This window comes from Macaca fascicularis, chromosome 6, assembly GCF_037993035.2.
Source record: "Macaca fascicularis isolate 582-1 chromosome 6, T2T-MFA8v1.1".
Lineage (NCBI taxonomy): Eukaryota > Metazoa > Chordata > Mammalia > Primates > Cercopithecidae > Macaca > Macaca fascicularis.
In genome coordinates this window covers 164,769,579-164,777,226 of record NC_088380.1, presented here as the reverse complement: position 1 = coordinate 164,777,226, position 7,648 = coordinate 164,769,579, and the positions used below count along the sequence as shown (strand labels likewise).

General features: G+C 44.7%; 1 pseudogene; it reads left to right on the top strand.

Annotated features, from left to right (window-relative positions):
- The first annotated feature begins 567 nt into the window (after positions 1-567).
- LOC102118239 (hsp90 co-chaperone Cdc37 pseudogene) lies at positions 568-2,009 on the top strand (annotated as a pseudogene).
- Positions 2,010-7,648: the final 5,639 nt, after the last annotated feature.

Sequence of the window (7,648 nt, the reverse complement as noted above, 5' to 3'; positions counted from 1 at the left end):
TGAGGTCGGGAGTTGGAGACCAGCCTGACCAACATGGAGAAACCCCATCTCTACTAAAAATACAAAATTAGCCGGGCATGGTGGAGGATGCCTGTAATCCCAGCTACTCAGGAGACTGAGGCAGGAGAATCACTTGAACCTGCAAGGCAGAGGTTGCAGTGAGCCGAGATTGCACCATTGCACTCCAGCCTGGGCAACAAGAGTGAAACTCTGTCTCAAAAAAAAATATATATATACATATATATATGTATGTATACACACACACGTATATATATACACATAAATATGTAGCAGAAAACCTGCCCTTGGATGCTGACATGAACATCAAGATTGCAGACTTTGGCATCGGCAACACATTCACCTTTGTCAACAAGGTGGTTGTCTTCCTTCCAGTTATCCCTTTTGCTCCCCTGGAACTCTTCGTGGTCAAAAGTATGACGGACCCACCATGGATTTCGGGAGTCAGTTTCTATATACTGGTCAATGGATGCCTGCCTTTGATGGACAGAACTTCAAGGAGCTGTAGGATGAAGTACAGAGTGGAATGTATCACATTCACTTCTACTTGTTCATGGAAGGTGAAAACCTGCTTAAGAAATTTCTCATTCTCAATTCCAGCAAGAGAGACTCGTTGGAGAAAATAATCAATGCTCCATGGATGAATGTATTCCATATCCCTCAAAAAGATGAACTAAACCCTATGTGGAGCCATTTTATGACTACAAGGACCTTCCCCCTCACGTGGCAACAGACAGAGTTGATGGTGTCCGTCGGTTCCACACATGAAGAGATTTAAGACTTGCCTTGGGAGTCTCCAGCGCTGCTGCCGCCGCCACCCAAGCCAGAGTGGGCTGGGCCGCCAAGGCAAGATGGTGGACTACAGCATGTGGGACCACATAGAGGTATCTAATGATGAAGACGAGGCGCACCCCAACATCGACAGGGCCAGCCTCTTCCACTGGCAGCACCAGGCCCGGGGGCAGCGCATGGAGCAGTTCCAGAAAGAGAAGGAGGAACTGGACAGGGTCTGCCACGAGTGCAAGCGCAAGGTGGCCGAGTGCCAGAGGAAGCTGAAAGAGCTGGAGGTGGCCGAGGGCGGCAAGGCAGAGCTGGGGCGGTTGCAGGCCAAGGCGCAGCAGCTGCGCAAGGAGGATCGGGGCTGGGAGCAGAAGCTGGAGGAGATGCACAAGAAGGAGAAGAGCATGCCCTGGAACGTGGACACGCTCAGAAAAGACGGTTTCAGCAAGAGCATGGTCAACACCAAGCCCGAGAAAGTGGAGGAGGACTCAGAGGAGGTGAGGGAGCAGAAACACAAGACCTTCGTAGAAAAGTACGAGAAACAGACCAAGCACTTCGGCATGCTCGTCACTGGGATGACAGCCAAGAGTACCTGTCAGACAACGTCCACCTGGTGTGCGAGGAGACAGCCAATTACTTGGTCATCTGATGCATTGATCTAGAGGTGGAGGAGAAATGTGCACTCATGGAGCAGGCAGTCCCCAAGACAATCGTCATGCAGTTTATCCTGGAGCTGGCCAAGAGCCTGAAGGTGGACCCCCAGGCCTGCTTCCGGCAGTTCTTCACTAAGACTAAGACAGCCGATCGCCAGTACATGGTGGGCTTCGACGACGAACTGGAAGCCTTCAAGGAGCATGTGCGGGTCCGTACCAAGCTGCACATCGAGAAGGCCATGAAGGAGTACAAGGAGGAGGAGCGCGAGAAGCGGCTCGGCCCTGGCGGCCTGGACCCCGTCGAGGTCTACGAGTCCCTCCCCTCCCCGAGGAACTCCAGAAGTGCTTTGATGTGAAAGACGTGCAGATGCTGCAAGACGCCATCAGCAAGATGGACCCTACCGACACGAAGTACCACATGCAGCGCTGCTTTGACTCTGCCTCTGAGTCCCCAACTCTAAGGCCAGCGAGGCCAAGGTGGGAATGGAGGCGGATCCCGGGGAACCACTGCTGGAAACTGTTCCCAAGACGGGTGATAAGAAGGATGTCGGCGTGTGACCCGTCCCAGCGCCACCGCCACCTGCTTGCAGGCCCCTACACGCTCCTTTTCAGAAAACAGATAGACGCCATCTCGCCCGCTCCTGGCTTCCTCCACTAGCCTTGGCCCAGCTGGGGGACCCGCCGAGTCCTCCCTGGCCTCTCCACTGCCCCCACTCTCCAGTGCCCACTCAAGTCTCTGCTTTGAATCAAGGGGCTTACTGCCTGCAGCCCCTCATCAGCATTATGCCAAAGGCCCGGGGATCCGGGGAGGGACAGAGGTCGCCAGGCTGGTCCACCAGGTAGTAGGGGAGGGTCCCCAACCAAGGGACTGGCTCTGGTCACTGGGCTCTGCTTTCACTGTCGTCTGCTTTCTGTGTCTTCTATTTGGCAAACAGCGATTATGTTCCAATAAAGGATTTCAGATGCTCGAGAAAAAAAAAAAAAAAAAGACTTGTAATGGGCCAGAGGTTCAACAAGGTGATGCCTTTCGATCTGCTCTTGGGCTACAAGAGGTCCAAGCTGGAGTCTGTACCATCCCTTTGCATCCCCAGCCTTTGGCAGATCTGACCAACAGCAGCACACTTTCCCATGCCACAAGGTACAGCGCAGGGTCTCTGCCAGCTCCAAGCTTGAGTCTCAGGGAGCCTACCACTCCCACCTTTAACTGCTGTATTAGTGTGCAAGCGCTGCCATCATACCACAAACTGGAAGCTTAAACAGCAATTATTTTCTCATCGTTCTAGAAGCTGGCAGTCCAAGATCAAGGTGCCAACAGGGTTAGGTTCTTCTGAGGCCACCCTCCTTGTCTTGCAGAGTTTTCTCACTGTGTCCTCACATGGTCTTTTTTCTGTGCCCATGCATCCCTGGTGTCTCTTCCTCTTTTTATTAGGAAGCCAGTCCTGTTTGATTGGGACCCCATCTTTATGCCCTTATTTAAACTTTAAAGGCCTGGCTGGGCGCAGTGCCTCACGCCTGTAATCCCAGCACTTTGGGAGGCCAAGGCAGGTGGATCACCTGAGGCCAGGAGTTCAAGACTAGCTTGGCCAACATGGTGAAACTCCATCTCTACTAAAAATACAGAAATTAGCTGGGGGTGGTGGCTATAATTCCAACTACTAGGGGGGGCTAAGTCAGGAGGATCACTTGAACCTGGGAGGCAGAGTAAGCCGAGATCATGCCACTGCACTCCAGCCTGGGCAATAGAGTGAGACTCTGTCTCAAAAAAAACTTTACAGGCCTTAATTTTAAATCACCTCTTCAAAGGCCTTATCTCCAGATACAGTCACACTGGGGATTAGGGCTGTGACATATGAATGTTGGGGACATGGGGGTCACAATTCAGTCCTTAAAAATTGCTGCACTAAGAACATTCAGAGGACCAAGGCGGATCCTCAAGAGGTTCTGGAGATGGGACAGAAGCCAGGGGCACAGCCAATGTGCCTGCCAGGCCCCCATGCAGCCTGGAGCCCGCTCCACAAACAGAAAGTTCTCCTTCAAGTTTATACAGAGGCATCTTTGTTTCAGGTTTGCCAAAAGGAACCTAAAAAAACTGAGTGGAGATGTTCAAACCTGAAGAGGCCGAGCCACACTTGCTACACTTTATATATAGTATGAAGATCTCAGGTTCCATGGAGCCCAATGAGATGATGTGGGAATTTGGCAAGGTGCTCAACACAAACAGCTCTCAGGGCAAGCTGAATAAGAAATGGTGCTGCTGTGCATACATGGTGTGCCAGGCCAGCAGGGCTTTGTGCAGCAGAAGGTGGAGGTGTGCAAACTCCCACCGCAGTCTCTCGGAGTTCAGTGGAAACGCATGAGTGGAACCTCCCTGGCCTTCAAGAGTATTGCCTCCAAACTCATGACAAAGATCCTCTCTACAAACCTCTACTCAGGCTCCCCCGAACTCTTTTTCACCTAGGCCTGACTCTTGGACTCCCGTGTCCATCTCTACATTGTCCAGTTTTAGCAAGAATCCTGCTAAGTTGGTTTAGGCAGAAATCAGAAATCCCCATCCTGCATGTCTAATCACCCCTGATATCTTTTTTTTTTTTTTTTTTTTTTTGAGAGAGTCTCAATCTGTCACCCAGGCTGGAGTGCAGTGGCGTGATCTTGCCTCACTACAAGCTCTGCCTCCTGGGTTTACACCATTCTCCTGCCTCAGCCTCCCGAGCAACTGGGACTACAGGTGCCCGCCACCACGCCCGGCTAATTTTTTTTATTTTTAGTAAAGATGGGGTTTCGCCATTTTAGCTAGGATGGTGTTATCTCCTGACCTCATGATTTGCCTGCCTCGGCCTCCCAAAGTGCTGGGATTGCAGGTGTGAGCCACCGCACCCAGCCTAATCACCCCTGATATCTAACCTGTTTTCTCATCCTCCACTATCCCCCAGGTGATGTCTGATCACCTGGTCTGTCGGCAGCAAGAAGCCTGGTTAGGTCAGTACAGTCAGAATCTCCCTTATCACTGATGTTTTCCCTTAGTAATTTTCCATCCACTGACTGCCCCCTGTCCCCGTTCCTTGGCTATAAATTCCCACTTCCCCCTGCTGTATTTGGAATTCAACCCAATTCTATCCTGAAGGCTTTTTTTCCCTATTACAATACTGAACAAAATCTGTTTTTACCACTTTAACTACTGCCAAGCTCTGGTTTTCTTAAACAACGAAGGAGATTAAGGTTTAAAAAGCTGTCAGGAGCCACCTAGGAGACAAGAGGAAGAGCGAACTGGCCACCAGGCACTCAGCTCCACTCCAAGCTGCAGAGATTAAACTGGACTGTTTCTGGGGCACTTCTCCTGTCCCATGCCCTGCATCTTTTTTTCTTCCATATTTGTAGGTGAGGGAAGATGGTTCTGTAAAATAAAGATTAAAATTAAAAAAAGAAAACTCTTCTCTTCCCTCCTTCCTGTTTCTTTTCCCTGTTCCTTCTGCTTCCTCTCCCCTTCATGGGCTTCTGACCTATGCTACAAGACTTTGATTACATACAGGGAGAATTGGGCAAATAATTGAATACATCTAAGATAATGGGAACCAGGTTTCTCACTGGAGGGAGTTACAAATATGGAAAAGAGGAAGACAAAAATAAATCTGATGTTGAATTGGAATTGGAGATATTGGTGTGGACTTGTGGTTTTTAATATAAAGAGAAATAAATATATATGTGTGTATGTGTCCATTCTATCCACTAAGATGGCCTAGGAGCATGACATACCAGTACCAGTGAGTACTCCTAGTGCCCAGATCTTGGTTCCTACATACCATTCCCCACTAAAGAAAATCAAGGCTCTCTGGAGAAATGGCAGACTCCAGGGCTAGGTAGGGAAATACAAGATAAACTTGAAACGTTTTTTGTTCCAGAAAGAAAGGAAGGGCTCAAAGAATGATGAGAACATACCACGAAGACACAGAAGTATCTATAATTAATCTAGAGCAAACATTATTCTAAATAGGGAAATGCTAAAATCTTTCCTTTTAAAATCAGGAATGGGACAAGATCCCACTAATACCACTACTATTCACATTGTGAAGGTCTAAGCCAATATAGATATAAGAAAGAAATTGAAGTTTTAGGAATTGGAAGAAAAAATAAATCCATACTAAATTGTATATTAAATGATTGTTTAAAAAGAAAACTCAATAGAATAGACAAACTATGAGAATTAAAGTTTAGCAAGAAGCCTGGTTATAGGATTCTTTTCACATTTTTAATTTTTTTATTCAGGTAAAATAAACATATATAATTTACCATTTTTACCATCTTTAAGTGTGCAGTTCAGTGGTAATAAATTCATTTATATTATTTTTTCCCTTTCATCCCTCCCCACCCTACCTCCCCTTCTCCGCCTCTAGTAACCACCAATCTACTCTCTATCTTTATGGGATGCACTTTTTTAGCTCCTGCATATGAATCTCTCCGTGCTTGGCTTATTTCACTCAATATAATGCCCTTCAGTTTCATCCATGTTGCTGCAAATAACAAGACTTAATTCTTTTTATGGCTGAATAATATTCCATTGTGTACATATACCACATTCTCTTTATCCATTTATTCACTGGTAGCCACTTTGGTTGATTCCACAGTTTGGCTATTGTCAATAGTGCTGCAATAAACATGGGAGTGCAAATATCTCCTTGATATACTGATTTCCTCCCTTTTGGATGTATATCCAGTAGTGGAATTGCTGGATCATATGGAAGTTCTACTTTTCATTTTCTGAGGAGCCTCCATTCTATTGTAGAATCAATATTTTCATGTTGTATTTCCATATACCAGAAACAAACAATTATAAAGTATAATTTTTTTAAATCTGTTTACAATAGTTAAGAAAATACTTTTTTTCTACATAGAAAAAAGAACTAAAGATATGTCAGAACTACAGAGGAAAGTATAAAACTTTATTAGGATATTAAAATCTAAATAGAAGGAGAAATATACTATGTCCATGGGTAGAAAGACTAAATTGTAGAGATATGCATTCTCTCCAAATTCATCTACAGATTCAACACAATACTTCAACAGGGTTTTACATGGAAGTTGATAAAATGATTCCAAAATATACATGGAAGAGGAAAGGACAAAGAATAACTAGGATCCTCCAAAGAAAAGCAGGGCAGAGGACTTGCCACACAAGCTATCAGGAATTATACTAAACCTACACTAATTATGACTTTATTAACTATTATAAACCTATTGTAATTAGCAATTCAGTATTATAAGCCTATAGTAATTACCTATAGTAATACTTTATAATTATTATAAACCTATAGAAATATAATCATATTGGTGCAAGGTCGGATAAATTGACAAAAGGGATGAATGGAGTGGAATGGAAGGGAATGAAATGGAATGGAGAGCTTCAAAACAAACCCACACATTTCATAATGTTGATGCACAACAGAGGTGGCATGTCACATCACTGGGGAAAGGAATAACTTCAAGAAATGAAGCACCTTTTAAAAATGTAATCCATTTGGAAAAGGAGAAATTAGATTCCTGCCTCACACTATATCCAAAAATCAACTTCAGATGTAATAAAGACATAAATGTCAAAACAAGACTTTTAAATAAAAAATATAAGGAAAGTTTTGGCTGGGCAGAGCGGCTCACAACTGTAATCCTAGCAATTTGGGAGGCCAGGGTGGGAGGATTGCTTGAACTCAGACTCTGTCTCAAAAAAAAAAAAAAAAAGAACTCCTATACAACAATTACAAAAGCACAAACAATTCTCTGTAGGGATAACCACACTTTTTCTTAAAGGGACAGATAGCAAATATCTTTGTATTTGAGGTCCATACAACCTCTCTTGCAACTACTCAATCATTGTTCAAAAGTAGTGAAAGAAAATGCATAACAGATCAACCACGTTTCAATGAAACTTTATTTACAAAAACAGAGAGCCAGTCCAATGGCCTTAGCTTCCCAACCCTTCTAGCAGACTAAGAATTTGAGTTGAAAATTTTTTTAATTAGAATTTAAATCAATTTGCTTTGTTATATAATAAAATATTGCAAAACCCAGTGGCTTAAAGCAACAAACATATTATGTCTATTATGTCCCTCTCTCTCTCTCTCTTTTTCTTCCTTTTTTTTTTTTTTTTTTTGATGGAGTTTCGCTCTTGTTATCCAGGCTAGAGTGCAGTGGCAGGATCTTAACTCACT